Here is a 16569-nt window from a genome sequence, read left to right as displayed (position 1 = left end):
TTTGCAACCCATCTTGTGATGTATGGGTTAACATTTAAGCTGATGAGTTTTTCAATGATACCCGAGTGGGGTATTGTATCGAAGGCCTTAGCCAGATCGAGGTAGGCTGTATGGACTGCCTTTCCCTCATCAATGGCTTTGGTGACTGTTTGAAAAAGTCAACCAAGTTTAAAAGGCATGATCTGCCTTTGACAAAGCCAAACTGGGTTGGATCCAAAGTCTGCAAATTCCCTATGTCTTTATTTATGAGGTCCATTATGATCCTCTCCATGGCTTTGCAGATAAGGCTTGTCAAGCTAATGGGCGGTAATTTCCAGGGTCGGTGGAGGCACCGCCTTTGTGAAGTGGTACCACAGTTGCAGTGCGCCACTCCTGGAGTGCGTATCCAGAGGTAAGACTTTGATTAAACAGCTGTCCTAGCTGTGGGTTTAATTCCTCATTGAGTTCATGGAGCACACAGCCGGGGACACCATCAGGTCCCATGGATGCTGTGTTTTTGCTTTGGAGAGAGCAGTTCTCACTTGGGCTGGAGATGTTTGGGGGCTGCAATCGTTTGGTATAGATATCTCTCCTTTTGGGGAGGGGAGAAGTTTGCACTGAACCTGTCAGCCAGTATGTTGGCAATGTCTGTAGGATCAGTAATCTTCACATCATTTTGAACTAGCTCTGAGCATATCTGGGAGTTTCCTCCCAGGTTTCTAACATAGCTAAAGAAGGCCTTATGATTGTCTTTTGAGTCTTTAGCTATTTTCTCTCGAAATTTGCTTTGGATGATTTTATGAGAGCTCTTAGTTTTTACTTATAGTGATCAAGGGTGTCTTACCTTTTAAGGATTTTGCTCTATCTTGTAGTAGCTTCCTCCTTTTGTTGTAGAGTTTGTTTATGGCTGGGGTCCACCAGACTGGATGCTTGCCTTTGGTACAAAGAGTCTTTGTTTTGCTTGGGATTGCCTTATCCATGCAGTCCTGCAGGTGCTGGTAGAAGGCATTTGTAAGTGATTCAGCGGCTTGAGTACTGTTTTCCGCCGGCTCGGGGCCTTAAAGAGACCACACTAGTCTTTAGAAGTGTGAAGTCGGCTTTTGAGAAGTTCTTTACTGTGGTCTTTTTATTTCAGGTGGGGTGGGATGAGGACCTCCAGCGAGATTAGTTTGTGGTCTGATCTCACCAGTGAGGGGTACACCTCCGGTGTTGAACATTGTGCTCCCATGTTCGTGATGATGAGATCAAGTATGTTATCTCCTCTTGTGGGGATGGTGACTAGTTGTTCCATGGCATTTGAGTTTATGAATTCCAGGAACTTTTGGGCTAGGGTGTTTGGGCTTGAGTAGTGTTCCCAGTCTATATTAGGGTAATTGAAGTCACCTAGTATGATGGTGTTTGGTGATACATTTATCCCCTCTAGTGTTTTCAGGAAGGCCATGTGAGGTTCCTGAGTTTGTGAGGGTGGCCTGTAACATGCTACAATTTGCAGAGCAGTCTTGCCTATGGTTAATTGCACCTGGATGGTCTCCGATGCATCGTGCGTTGCCACCAGTCTTGAGGTGTGGGTGTCCTTGATGAATATGGATACCCCTCCTTTCTTGGTATTGTCCAGATTTTGGGGCGGAACGCATGATATGAGGTAAAACCTGATAGCGCGGGTGCTCTCAGGAGCCTTGAACCAGGTTTCTGTCACAGCACAGACATCGATGTTCTCCATACTGAGAAGGGCCTCGAGTGCGTGCATTTTGAGATTTAGACTTCTGGCATTGAGCAGCATTACCCTTAGTTTTTTCCTTTTTGTGTTCTAGGGTGGTAGGTTTAGAATTTGAGCCTTGCCTAAAAAGGCACTATGGGGTGGCAAGAGCCTTTGCCAATATCCGAATCCCAGGGTGACAGGTGCAAGCCGTCCCTTGGCAGCGTGGCTTGTCCAGCATGTCATCCCAGGCAGACAGACACTGGATCCCCTTTGAATGACACCAGTGTTTAAGCCAATTGTTAAAGCTGATCATCTTATCTCTGTATTGTGGCATCATTCTTGGTGAAGGTAGGATACTGCTCAAGGTCAGGGTCATACCTGTCTGGGCTACATAATCAGAGAGCTCCTCAATGTCTCTTTTCATGTAGTCCAAGGAGGTGCGTCTCAGGTCGTTTACACCAGCGTGGACAATGACTGAATCATATTTGTACCTGCTGTTGAGAGACCTGAGTGCTTGCGTTATGTGGCGGATTCTAGCGCCCGACAGGCAGCTTACTGTGACCTTCTCCTTACTCAGTCTGGTGAGCGGGCGTCAGTGTGTCTGACTATGGAGTCACCAATGACTAGTGTGTCTGGCATTGTGTTTGGCCTTAAGGGCTGTGACTGTTTGACACTCTGACTGTGAGGTCTATGTGTTGCAGGTGTTGTGTTCTGAGGTGGTGGTTGTTTGGGTGTCTGCTTTGGTGGCCTCTGCTGTTTTGGTAGATTTTTGATCAGAGCCTCCAGTATGTCTTTGTGTGTTTATGTGTATGATTTGAGGTTGTAATGGTAATATGTGAGACTGGGTCTATAGTGTGTGTGGTAACCTTCTCCTCCTGACTGGTCTTGCCAGTCCTATGTTGAGAGAGCTCAGCCTCCAGTTTGGCGTGTAGTTGCATCTCTCGCATTTATTTGTGTTTTGTGGGAGGAGGAGAGGGTTGTCTGTGTACATGAGGCAATTGTAACATTGCCTCAATATTCCCAGGTTCACCAGCTGAGCAGGAGAGGATACTAGCAACTGATCCCTCGACATGCTAGAAGGAATAGACAAAAAACTTTAAAAAGATTCGGGGACGTGGGTGACCGAGAAATGGGGGTTGCCTTTTGGGGTACTATCTATGACAAGAGTGCCGTATCAAGGTAATAAGTACTGTAGGAGCAAGTGCTACGTTTAACAGATAGAGAATAGTCTACTTGGAGTCAAGTAGAGATGATCTTTTAATTATAGGATACGCTGATTAGATCAGTAGTATAGTTCGAGGAAGGTAGTTTTAAGGGAAAATTTGAAGAGTGGACTTTAGGTAGCCGAATAGTTTAAACCTGCTTAACGCGCTGCCCTAGTGTGCAACAGTAGCAACTCGCTAAATCGGGCTAAATCGGGCTAAATCGGCTAAAGCGTGCTTTATAGCAGGGGCTGGAAAAGACAGGAAATGACCCAAATTGGCCAACAAACCACAAGTCACTGCCCTAAACCACTCCTCCGAGGACAAATGAAGGAGTTATGGAAATGACCCTAGTGGCCAATAAAACTACAGTTTCAAGTCAGTAACCACCTCTCCGGGGCAGGGAAGCTGCTCAATGTTAGTCACTCCCACTGATAAACACAGAGACCCTCCTTCAGCCCAAGCAAAAATGGCCTCACAGAAACTTTCAAACAGTTCAGGAACAGCAAGCCTGTAACTGAACTTTTTAACTCTCAGAAAAGTGGGAAAAAGCAAGATTTTTTTTTTTTGTTTTTGTTTTTTACAGAGATAGCAGAGGTTCACAAGTAATATCAAGTTATAACAGTGCAGTAAATGACCCCACACAAGAGTGCTAGGTCAAGGACAGAAAATATGCAAGTTTTAAGAAAAAAACGATTTAAAATTAAGTGCAAACAGGAAATTCAGCAAACAGCTTTTGGTTGTGCTCTAAATACAGCTACTAATACAGAAATCAAGTTTAACAAGCCAGAAAATGCTCAAGCTAGGCAGCTATGCTACCTTTATTAGCTTTAAGTGACTTATTTATAAATATGTGTTTCCATGGAATGCACACTAAGGACAGTTTGTTTTCCCACAGGAAATACAAGACTTGGTTGATTGATTAATTGATTTACTCTGGAAAATAACAGCATGCAAAAATCATTGTTCTTTGAAACAGGAATTTCAATATTTGCAGGAAGTGATCTCTGGACAAGATAAGATAAAAGACAGGTGCTGGGAATTGTAGTTTTGTGGAGCAGTAGTCCAGAAGTTTGTTTTGACTACACCATTTAAGAGAAATGTGTCCAGGAGGAGAACACATAATTCTGAAGGAGATAGTGATTTAGATGATATATTGTATTCTCAGACCCTCCTCTCCATATTTGTGAGTTTCATCAAGGAATTATGATTGTTACCCTCTGTGTTCCTATATCTTGAAACATTCCAGTGGTAATGGAAAATCTGTTTGATATAAAAGCCAGGGCTCCCAGAGAACACAGGTGTTTTTTTTCAATTATTTGCTTCAAACTATCCAATTTTCTTTATAGCTTTCGGGCTAATATTTAATTGGATAGCTCCATTTACAGTAACATGCAGTGCTGCTAAGCTTTTCCCACTATAAAATCTCCAGTCTGTGCATATATCCATGTAGACTAAGAACTTGGAGTAAATAACTATTTCTTATTCCTTTTGCAGTGGAACTTGAGAGGACACTCCTGCACATTGTATGCCTCTTGTGTGTACAAGCTCCTGTGATACTGTCTTGTAGATGTGGCTGTGATGTGGTCAGGTAATCTGACTGACCATATTAAAGGAATGCATGCAATAATTATATAGGTCAGAATAAGTTCCGAGCTTACAGTATGAATGTTAGCATTAAGGCTACAGCAAACATGTTTTGAAATTCATGTGACTGTTGCCCACAAGTTTCTCATTGTTTCTCATGTATATCCTCAATATCAGAAGATGTAAACAGTGACTCAGTATCTGCATCTTCTTAACGTTCACTATTTGTTTATATTTCTTGCAGGAAGCAGAAGCTGTGACTATATATTATCACATCAGTAATGAAGACATTAGTGTACTACTGTGGTAGTAATCACGAGGGCAATAATCCATCACTGGGGGCAAAGATAAGTACAGTGTTCTACAGCTTGCTTCCCTGAGTATTTACGGTAGTTCCAGGTACCTTGTTGTATATGACGCAGTGTGAAGGACATTGGTGCTACACTGTATAAGCCATTAATCTGCACAGTCCAATTGGGAACATATCAGTGTGATGTTTGTAGCTTGACCTCTGGTGCACAAATTCAAAGTCTTGACTACAGCCCAGGTGACCTGCAGTTGATTAGCACCTGATTTACTGAAACTAACACAGATGGAGGGCATAGGAATGTGGCCAGATTGTTGGCCCTGTGGGGAGAAAAGCTACCCAAGCCATCAAGCTAGTGGCATATTGTGCAGTGAAGGATGTCACACTAGGAGTACAGGATCAGGTACATACAAGGCTGTCAACCAGTGCCTTACATTGATGATAGATTGATGCATAAATCAAAACCATTCATGTCCTAGTGGGACCAGCATTGTAACCCTGCTTCAGCAGCCATAGGTGAATTGGGTAGCCATGGGAAAAGTAAAGTGGAACCCTAAGCAAACATTCTGATGACATACAAAATGACTTTCAATGTAATGTTAAACAGAATGTATCCCATGCTCTGTTATATCATCCCAATGTGAGCTTGAACAAACATAATGAATACGGGGGGAAAAAGCATTCTTTTGCCCAGGAAGAAATAAGTTGTGTCCAAGGCTTAATGTTTTAAGCTGTCAAAACAATAGAACCTCACAAACTAAGAAGACAGATGTTTGTGAGGACAGAGTGATCACATTTTTTCCCCTCTTTGCCCCAGCTGACAGTCAGTCATTAGCCTTTCCCAATCAATCAGCTCATTTGTTCTCAATCACTAGGGTGAGGGTAGACTGGCAGGATATATCATTTAGACAACCATCTAGGGTTGACTGGGATTTTCGTGTATGCTACTCTATCTCCTAAATGCACCAAGCTTAGTAGTAAGGAGGAGACAGGCAATAAACTGCAGTGAAGGGCATCCTCTCACTTCTGAAATGGGTGTTTCCTCTCAGAGAGTCCCACACATCCCCTTGAAGCATTAGTGGTGGCTTTCCAATTTCTCACCAGGGGAAATAATACCAAACCAGTGTCCTCCCAAGCTCACATAGCTCTCCCAGTTCCCTATAAGAGGCAAGCAGACCAGACTGCTTTCCTCTTCCGTATTCCTGTCTGGTTCCTCCAGTGCCTGGGCAGCTAATCAAATTCTGGTCATCTCGGATGCAGGTATGACTCTTTCCTCTGCTCAACAGAGCCAGACAGTGGTAAATCATATCTGTGAATAATGCGTGTCTCTCTACTCATACAAAAAAGATAATTCTCCTTCTATGTATCACTATATTGTTGGATTAAGGAAAAAAGTGAAAGAACAAATGGCCACAGTCATATATTTCAAGTTGTTGCTGTCATAAATGCACACTGCATATCTTCTTAACTCACTTTCAAATTGAAAAGACAGTCACCCTTTAAATACCCCTTTGATGTTAGACTGAAATGAAAGTGAAAAACAAATGGTTGCAGTAATTTATTTCTATTTGCTGCCATCAGACATACATGTATATACATTGCATGCCCCTTACCCCCACCCCAAATGATAGCTGTCCATAAACGGACCTGTTTTTCAAAAGTGAAAAAAAAAATAATGTTCATACATTTCAAGTTGTTGCTCTCCTAGAAGCTAAAACAACCATTTATACACACTTCAGATTTTTTTTTTCAATTTTTGTGAGTAAACAATTCATTAACATCTACCCTGAGTCGAATTTCACACTTCTGATACCTGCAGGTTTCCAATCTGGACAGTCTGAGCTGAATTCATGATAATGCAGTTCAGCAACCTCAAACAAACGTATATAATCCAAAAACTATTAAAGTTACAAAAAAGTTGAAACATGGATGTTCTGCAGCACACACTCCTCTTCAGAATGATGATATTAATATTTCAACCAGACATAATCGTTTCTTTCATGTTTGACAATTAGATAATATATAAATGTTACTACTATAATTTGTGGAAACAATTATTAGAGGTTCATAGGTTCATAGGTTCATAGGTGTTTACTAAGCTAATGACCACAATGGCCTTTTTAAACTTAGCCATCCAGCCCAAATCTCTGGCAAGTTCTGGTACCCTTGCTAAGTGTGAGCAGGGGCTTGGGAGATGAAACACTTACAAGCAGGAGCCAGGGAGATGAAAGATTTACAGGTTGCCTATGTCCATTAGAGACAGGTTCTAAGCCAAGAATAAATTGCCTGATCCCCATCCAATTGTCCAAGTGGGTTAAGGAGGAACTCTAATTCACATGGATAGGATGCCTGCTGTAGAGCTGGGGTAGTCTCTGGGATACATACCTGCCTCTCCAGCAGGCCTTATTTACATTACAGCCAAGGTTTAAGTCTTTAGAATGGGTAATTCTGGTATTTTTTGTTTTGTGAATAGGCTGGAGGTCCTCGAGAGTGGAGTCTGACAATATATGTGTGTGTGTGTGTGTATATATATATATATATATATATATATATATATGTATATATATATATATATATATATATATATATATATATATATATATATATATATATATATATATATATATATACACATATGGGTCTACTTTAGATAATCGAAATAGTACATACCTGACATTTAAATTGCTGAGATGAAAGCGCCGAAAATCCACTTAAACAAACACTGACATCACCAACAAAAAACTACAGGTAAGTAAACATTTGACCACACCACAACGAAACACAGAACTGAACTACATGAAACCCACCCATATGAGGGCTTCACTCCCCCATACCCCCTTAACTAAGTATACCAACTCCGAGATCACATTACAGTGTGGAAAGGGGCAAAGTTCACCATGGTGGATAAGTGATTATTTACTGTTGTTTTTTGTCTGAGATGTAAGTGTTCATTTAAGTGGATTTTTTGTGCTTTCACCTCTGTGTTTTAAAAGTCAGGTAAGTGGTATTTCGATTATCTAAACTAGACCTATATATATATATATATATATATATATATATATATATATATATATATATATACATATACACATGAAATTATGATTTATATGTATAATTGCATATCTGTTGGATAAATGCATATAAACATCTGCAATGCAGTGCTAGTTAGATGCCAGCTATCAGTGTAAAGTTTTTTCCAGTACTGAGCATGCTTTTATTTGATACCGTGCAGTACTTTATAAACACCTCCAGGTTCAAGTAATTAATGTAATTATTAACATATGCCATATATTCATAACATTTCTTGAAAATAACTTGCATTTTCCATTTAACAAGTATCTTATTTGTCTTGAGGAGCTATTCTTGGCCCTTGTGGAGACTGTGCATGTGAAATTCCATGTCACAATGCATCAGGGTGGACAATGCCTGAAATATTTACATAAATATAATATTTATACATATATGTATATTTTATTACTCAGCAAATATAAATATCTGAACATTGGTAGAAGGCATACAGGAGGTCAAGTTTTGTAGCATTATGTAACGTTTCATTTGATACCATGAAGTACCACATATACTCTATCTGGGTTAAATTATTAACATAAAAATAGTATGGCACATATTCATAACCTGGCATAAAAAGAAATCACACTTCTTTGCCAACTGACCACTACTTTTTGGTGCACAGAAGTTATATATCCGTGCACTCAGCTGTCCCGTGAAATACTGTTCTACCATGCTAGTATGCAGACAATGCCTGAGATATTCACATAAAACATGGAAATATACAAAAACATCATATTTATTACCAAACTAGTATTAAATATTTGCAAAGCAGTTATAGCTGTAAAGGGCATGCCTGCTCAAAGAAATACTGGGCTACACAAGCATGCATACGCACCCTTGTGTATATACAAGCACGTATAGTTTTATAGGTTCATTGGAGATTACTAGGCTAACAGCTTAAGAACCCTCACAAGCCTAGCCAATATAACCCAATTTTACCTGATATATGGCCCCTAAGGTCAAGAGGAAGACATAGGGTTTGTACATATGTATTAAGTATTTTCCAGATTGCCCCTTTCCATAATGGAATTAGGCACTACTCCAGGTGTGAATTTGTGATTCCCCATTGAGTGATCCCTGTATATACACACAGACACTTACACACACACACACACACACACACACACACACACACACACACACACACACACACACACACACACACACACACACACACACACACACACACATACATACACACACACAAACTCTGCTGTCAAAGTCAGACATACCCCTCATCTGTTCTTGGTTTTGTTGAATGTTCCTGATTTAGCCACAAATTTTGTTATGTTCCTACTAATATATGTGATTTTCCAGCAAATTTATTGGAGTTTCAGACTTCAGATCTTTCAGAAAATACCTGTGAATGCAAAACCATTTTTCTTTCTGGCAACCTTTTAATACATACAAACTATATTGAAGACTGCAGTCAATATGTGATAGCAAACATCTGAGGTCAGACTATATATCCTTCAAAAATTCATGCTAATTCAGTATCTGTTATTCTGGCAGCTTTCTAAGTATAGAAAATCAAATCTAAATTCTGTCTCTGTTTTTGTCCTTTTCTTTCTTTTTTGTTTGGTAGGGGCTTTCCCCATAATTTGTGCAATATGCATTTGAGTGGTATGTCCCTAATAAAAAAGGAATACTCACTTTGGCTTTCTCGATGATTAATATATTAGACATGTGAGAGGTATGCGACCAATAAAAAATTACTTAACAATGTCAATGAAAAAATAAAATTGCTGTTCAGCAATAATTATGGGAAACTGCAGGAACTGAACTGGAATAAACCAACCCAGCCCACTCCATCCAAAACTGCGCAGATGCCTCATGATCTGATTGACTTACTATCTGTTGATGTCCTGTATCTGTGCAGTTCTGGTTAGGAAGGAAAACAGAAGGCTGCACAACTCTGCACTGACATTAGGAAAGATTTAATGACATGAAATAGGTAACAGGATGTTTAACACTGAAATTTTGTAACACCAAGTAAAGGTTCCAAAGTCTAATCACTTCAGGTAAAGAAAAATGGCAAAAGAACCAAGGTATTGGGAGCAAACAATTAGAGAGGGAAAGGTAATAGAATGGAAAGAGGCCATGAATGTATTTGGACTGCAGGCTAGAGATTGCTTTCCCTATGAGAGATGGATATCAAAGTACAGGCAAAGAGAAAGAAATAGGGGCATCCTAAATGAAAGACCAGCACTGGTAGATTTTGTAGTAGACTCTAGAACAGAACCTGCTGTTAAAAAAAGGATAAGTAGTAGAACATACAAAATATTGTATGATGACTATAAGAATCAATCAGAGGAGGTTAGAATAGATTAGGAAGAGAGATTGGACAAGCAATTCACAAAGAAACAATTGGGGAATATATATATATATATATATATATATATATATATATATATATATATATATATATATCTACCAAATATGCAACAAAGTCTAGAAGATTTAGGATCTTTGCTTGGAAGTGTTTACATAGGTAAATTATACCCCAAGTAGACTCCAAATAATTTTTCGTCAGGTAGACACTAAATGTTGGAGGTGTGGTGGGGAAGAAACAGGTAATTGTGAACATATTTTCTGGGAGTGTAATGAGTTGGCAGACTTTAAAGATTCCTTGCAAACTACTCTGTCAGAGATACTGAGTGAGAAAATTGGTGTAACTAATGAAATAATTTTTTGACCTGTGAGATAGAATCAGGATTGCCTAGACATAGTAAGGCCTTGCTCAGTCTAAATATGGTGGCTGCCAAAAAAAGCAATTACTAGAAAATAGATATCAAAGTCTATACCAACAGTACTAGAAGTAGTGAATATAGTAAAAGCAATAAAACAGCTGGAATAAAAGGGTAGGAACGAATTAGGTAGAAAAAATGGGAACTGTGGAAACAATACATGCAGAGGAGGAACAAGGTTTAAAAGAAGGCAGGATTTAAATGAGCCGGATACTGGCTAAGGCCGGATACTGGCTTAGGCTCTAGCCACCCCTATAGTGCCTTTTTGGGCAAGGTTCAAATGACAAATTCACCACCCTAACAGGTACAGGCAAGAAGAATCTGAGGGTATTGCTACTCAATGCTAGAAGTCTAAACCTCAAAATGCACTTTCTCGAGGCACTCCTTAAAATGGAGAACATCGACATCTATGCAGTGACAGAGATCTGGTTCAAGGCTCCAGAGAGTACCCCTGCATTACCAGGCTATAATTCATACCACACCTTTCGGCCACCTAACCTGGACTGAAACACTAAAGGCGGAGACGTGTCTATATTCATTAAGGATATCCACACCTCCAGGCTACTTCCTCAGCATAATGCATCCGAGATTATCCAAGTGCAACTAACTCTGGGTAAGACCGCAATCCAAATTGTAGCTTGCTACAGATCCCCCACCATGTCCCAGGATTCCCACTCCTCATTTCTTAATACACTGGAAAATATTAGGGTACAACCTAAAACCCTAATAATGGGCGATTTCAACTACCCTACCATTAACTGGGAAAACTACTCCTGTACCAACTCTTGTGCTCAACGTTTTCTGGAATTCATAAATTCCAGTGCCATGGATCAACTTATCCACACCCCCACCAGGGCAGCAATATCCTAGACCTGGTTATTACCAACATGGGCAACCGGTGCTCCACACCAGAGGTCAATTCCTCGTTGGTCAGATCCGAACATAAGCTAATCACCCTAGACATCCACATCCCTCCCCCACCCCCATTAGGGAAACCACAGTAAAAAATTTCTCCAAAGCCAACTGCACACTTCTTAAGACAGAAGTGGCAAACTTCACGACACCCATGCTGACGGACAATAGAGGTATGACTGCTGAATCCTACACAAATGCACTTTATAAGCACTTACATGAGTGCATGGATCATGCAATCCCTAACAGAACCAAGATGCTATCCTCCAAAAAAAGGAAGCCAATCTGGTGGTCCCCTGCCATAAACAAACTCTACAACAGAAGAAAGAAACTGTTGCAAAAAAGAGTAAAATCCCATGATTGGAGAAACTCCCTGGTCAGCTTCAGTAAGAAGCTGAGATCCCTCATAAAATCCTCCAAAGCTAGTTATGAAAACAAAATCACCACTGACTCTAAAGACAACCACAAAGCATTCTATAGCTATGTCAAGAATCTCAATGGCAACACTCAGATCTGCTCTGAGTTACAGCACAATGGCACTAAATATACAGAACCAACGGATATTGCCAACATCCTGGCAGATAGGTTCAGTGCTAACTTTACCCCTCTGTCATCCGCTAAAGGGCCCATCTCTATACCAAAAGAATGCAAAGTTCCTGTAATCACGGCTGCACAGGTAAAAAACACATTATCCAAAGCCAAGAACACAGCATCCATGGGACCTGACGACATCCCAGGCTGTGTTCTACATGAACTACAAAATGAGCTGGCACCCCACCTAAGTACCATGTTCAATCATATCCTCACCTCAGGCTATGTGCCCACTGAATGGTGCACAGCAACAGTTATCCCACTCCACAAAGGGGGAGCCACCACAGACCCCGGAAACTACCACCCCATTAACCTAACGAGCCTGGTCTGCAAGGCTATGGAGCATATCATCATGGAACTTATAAACAATGACATTGGTAATCTCCAAACTCAGGACCCCACCCAGTTCGGGTTTGTAAAAGGCAGATCATGTCTCCTAAACCTGATAGACTTCTTTGAAGCAGTCACCAAAGCTGTAGATGAGGGTAAGGTGGTTCACACAGCCTATCTAGATCTCGCCAAGGCTTTTGACACCATCCCCCACTCTGGAATTATAGATAAACTCACTAAACTAGGTATAAATCCCTATGTCACAAGATGGGTTGCCAACTGGCTCACTGACAGAACCCACACTGTGAAACTAGCAGACTCCAAATCCAGCTTCAGACCAGTGACAAGTGGAGTACCACAGGGTTCAGTCCTGGGTCCTCTCCTGTTTGCTATCTACTTCTCTGAAGTACAGGCCAACACAGAAGGTCTTTGGCTAATGAAGTTCGCAGATGACTGCAAACTAGGAGCCATAATCAAAACTCCAAAAGATGTGGACATCCTACAAAAGGGCCTTGCTGAGACAGATGCCTGGTGTCAAAGCCATGGCCTCAAGCTCAATGCCAAAAAGTGCATTGTCATTCCTTTTGGTAAAAACTCAGTACCCATGAACTACCACATAGGTGGTAGTCTACTTAACATCGAAAGTGTGATAAGAGACCTTGGGACACAGGTGGACAGTAGTCTCTCCTTTGATAATCACATCGCCACAGTAGTCAGGAAATCCTTCTATGTGGCACAACTCATCACAAAAGGTTTCTCATCCAGGAAAAAAGAGGTCATTGTTACCCTCTACTCATCACTCATTAGACCCATTATAGAGTACAATGCCCCTTTTGGTATGTACCTCACAAGACATCTACAACAACTGGAAAGGCCACAGAAATGCCTCACAAAGAGGATTACCAGCCTCAAAGAGATGCCCTATGCAGACCATCTCAAAAAACTGCAGCTTTACTCGGTTGCATATTGCCTACTCAGAGGCGATCTCTGCCTAACACACAAAGCTATGTCAAACCCAGAGCTTTTAGACATGCTCCACTTAAAGAAATCCCAATCCCTACAAGCTACACGCTCTAGGGACCTAAACCTCATCACCACAATAAACAGAACATGCTAGAGGGATAGATTCCTGTCCCAGAGACTTCCCATACTCTGGAACAAACTATCTATCTATATCAAACAAAGCTCCTCATTAGCACTCTTCAAGAAAAATCTTGATGATTGGATGGGAGATAGGAAATTCACCCTGGGGATCACTTCTGTGGCCCTGCTCGACAGTGGCACAGGAAAATAATTTTCTTGGGTGGCAAAAGTCAGGGTACCTTTGGCTAGGCTTATATAGGCCCTAGGGCCAATAGCCTAGTACCTACCAATGAACCTATGAACCTATGTAAAGGCTGACTGTCAATGACCGGATAGATTATAAGTGATGTATAATGTTTGCAACTAAAAGTATGTCAATATAGTTTGTGATGTATGATGTTTGCAGCTAAAATTATGTCAATACATTTTCTTTTTCATTTATATAAATGTATGATTGCCTATATTATATGTGACAAGTTAATAAAGATGCTTCTTGTTTAATACATAAATAAATACATAAATATGAGAGGGACAAAGGTTTAAAAGAAGGCAGGATTTAAATGAGCTATGTAAAGGTTGACTGACAATGGCCAGATAGATTATAAGTGATGTATAATGTCTGTAACTAAAATTATGTCAATATAGTTTGTGATGTATGATGTTTGCAACTAAAATTATGTCAGTACGGTTTCTTTTCATTTATATAAATGTATGATTGCCTATGTTATATGTGATAATTTAATAAAGATGTTTCTTGTTTATAATAAATAAATAAATAAATGTGAGAGGGACAAAGCCTGCTGTACTCCTTTATTGTATATATTAAAAATTGAGGCTGCTGTATCTTTTGTAAGCTAAAATTACTATTTGAAACAAAAAGTCAGTCTGAGGTAAATGAGGGAACTTTTCAAGAACATAAATGTTAGTAAGTAGAGCAGTCCCTGACCTCCAATCGCTGTTGCACTGGAGTTTACTTATTTCCAATTGTAAGCAGGAGTATTCTCTGTGTGCTGTTGTTTCCTCCACTTTCCCAAAACATGCTGGTTAATTGACTACTCTAGATTTTCCATAGATATAAATATGTATACAATAAAGCACAAATGAGTGTGCATGGTAAAGATATTATGAGGCACATGTATTAAGGGTGATAGTAATATCTATAACATGCAAACCACAACTGCATACCTCTCAACTGTCTAGATTTTTGCCTCATATTTTTGGTTTGTTCCTCATAAAATCTGCACTTTTCTGGCAAATCGCTGAGGATCAAAGTAGGTAAATAATGACATATGTTTAACATTCAGACTTCATATACTTCAGAAAATGCATGCTAACACAAATCATATTATTCTAGCAACTTTCTAAGTTTACTACATTAGTATTTAAAATCTGTCCCTGTTTTAGGGGTTTGTACCCTACCCCCATTATTTTAAGCTTTGTCCAGATTTCTTGCTCTAGGAGGTTGAGAGGTATGCCCAAGTACTTTATTGCATTTATAAATTCGGGATACATATTTTATGTGTGCATGTGTGTGTGTGTGTGTGTGTGTGTGTGTGTGTGTGTGTGTGTGTGTGTGTGTGTGTGTGTGTGTTTGTGCGTGTGTGCCTGTATATATAAAAAATACACACACACACACACACACACACACACACACACACACACACACACATTGCAGTTTGAATTTTACATTTAGTGGTTTACGAGTGATGATATATTTTGTAGTGTTTAAGTAACTGATTGTAATACAGGGATATTTATTTTTAACTGTGCAGAATTCTGGTATGAAATTTTCAGGGCTAGGCATTTAAGAAATCCTTCTTTCAAAATATTGTGTGCTTTTGAACAGTCTAGCTTTTAAACAGGTCCTGACATTTTACACCACCACAGATGAGTTCTGGCAGTTGAATGAGTACAGATTAGGACATTTATGGAGGCTTACATATCATAGCACAGTGGTTCACAAACAAGCACACTATTTTCCACATTAAGACAGCCTCAAAGATAGTTATGGCAGTAACCTGAGCTGTAAAATTGAGTGATAAAGCCTTGGTTATAGTCCAGACAACCTGAGTTTAGTTAGTGGCTTGGCTGTATGAATCATAGGCAAGAAAATGAGGGGAATGTTCATGTCAGTAAACGGGTGTGTTTGTACACACCTCATGTATGACCAATAGTAGAGGATGGGTGTTGTCCAAAGGGCATTTGTGCCAGGGGCTGATCCACCACAGAGCCGAAGCAAAATGCCAATCTGTCCCATAAATGTAAGCAATAATGTTCCACCCCAACATTTTTCTTAAGTAGGTTTAGCTGAATGTATGTTTATTGTTTTTATTTAATTAGGTTTCTATGGTAGTTTTGTGTGCATTTTATTTGCATTTTAATATAGATTTGTATTGATTCAGTGTTTTATTTTTGTGTATTGCAACTTCAAATTTACCTTATAGGTGAAACAATGCCTGGAATAGTGTTTCTACTGTGTGTTTGTCATGTGTTTGTGTGTGTGTGTGTGTGTGTGTGTGTGTGTGTGTGTGTGTGTGTGTGTGTGTGTGTGTGTGTGTGTGTGTGTGTGTGTGTGTGTGTGTGTGTAATCTGACTCTACATTAGAACTGTTGTTGTGCAGACTGCTGTTTTTCTTCATGTTATTCATTGCCAGTCCTGTCCACACTGTATAATTTCCTGATTACTGACTGGGTTTATGCTGTGACTTTCATAAAGAGGTGATTATTATTGTTATTATCATTATCGCTTATTTATTTATTTTTTGGATGCCCTTTAATGTTACTGATCTGGTAATATAAGTAAATCTGACTTAGTATATTTATTATAATCACATGAATTTAATTTGTGTCACAGTCCTGATTTCTGTTTTTTTTCTTTTTGTAACTGATTTTTTAACTAGACTTAGTAATGTTGAGTTGTGTGTGTGTGCTTATCATATCTGTTGTTGTTTTATTTTATTGATTTACTGACTTTTTTATGTTTGCCTATGTTTGATAATTCTTCACTACTAAATGACTTTTTAAGATGTTGTTAGATAGTGGCATTTTGATGTCTCTGAGAGAA

This window comes from Protopterus annectens, chromosome 4.part1, assembly GCF_019279795.1.
Source record: "Protopterus annectens isolate FY-2018-M chromosome 4.part1, PAN1.0, whole genome shotgun sequence".
Classification (NCBI taxonomy): domain Eukaryota; kingdom Metazoa; phylum Chordata; order Ceratodontiformes; family Protopteridae; genus Protopterus; species Protopterus annectens.
This window is presented reverse-complemented; position numbering follows the sequence as displayed.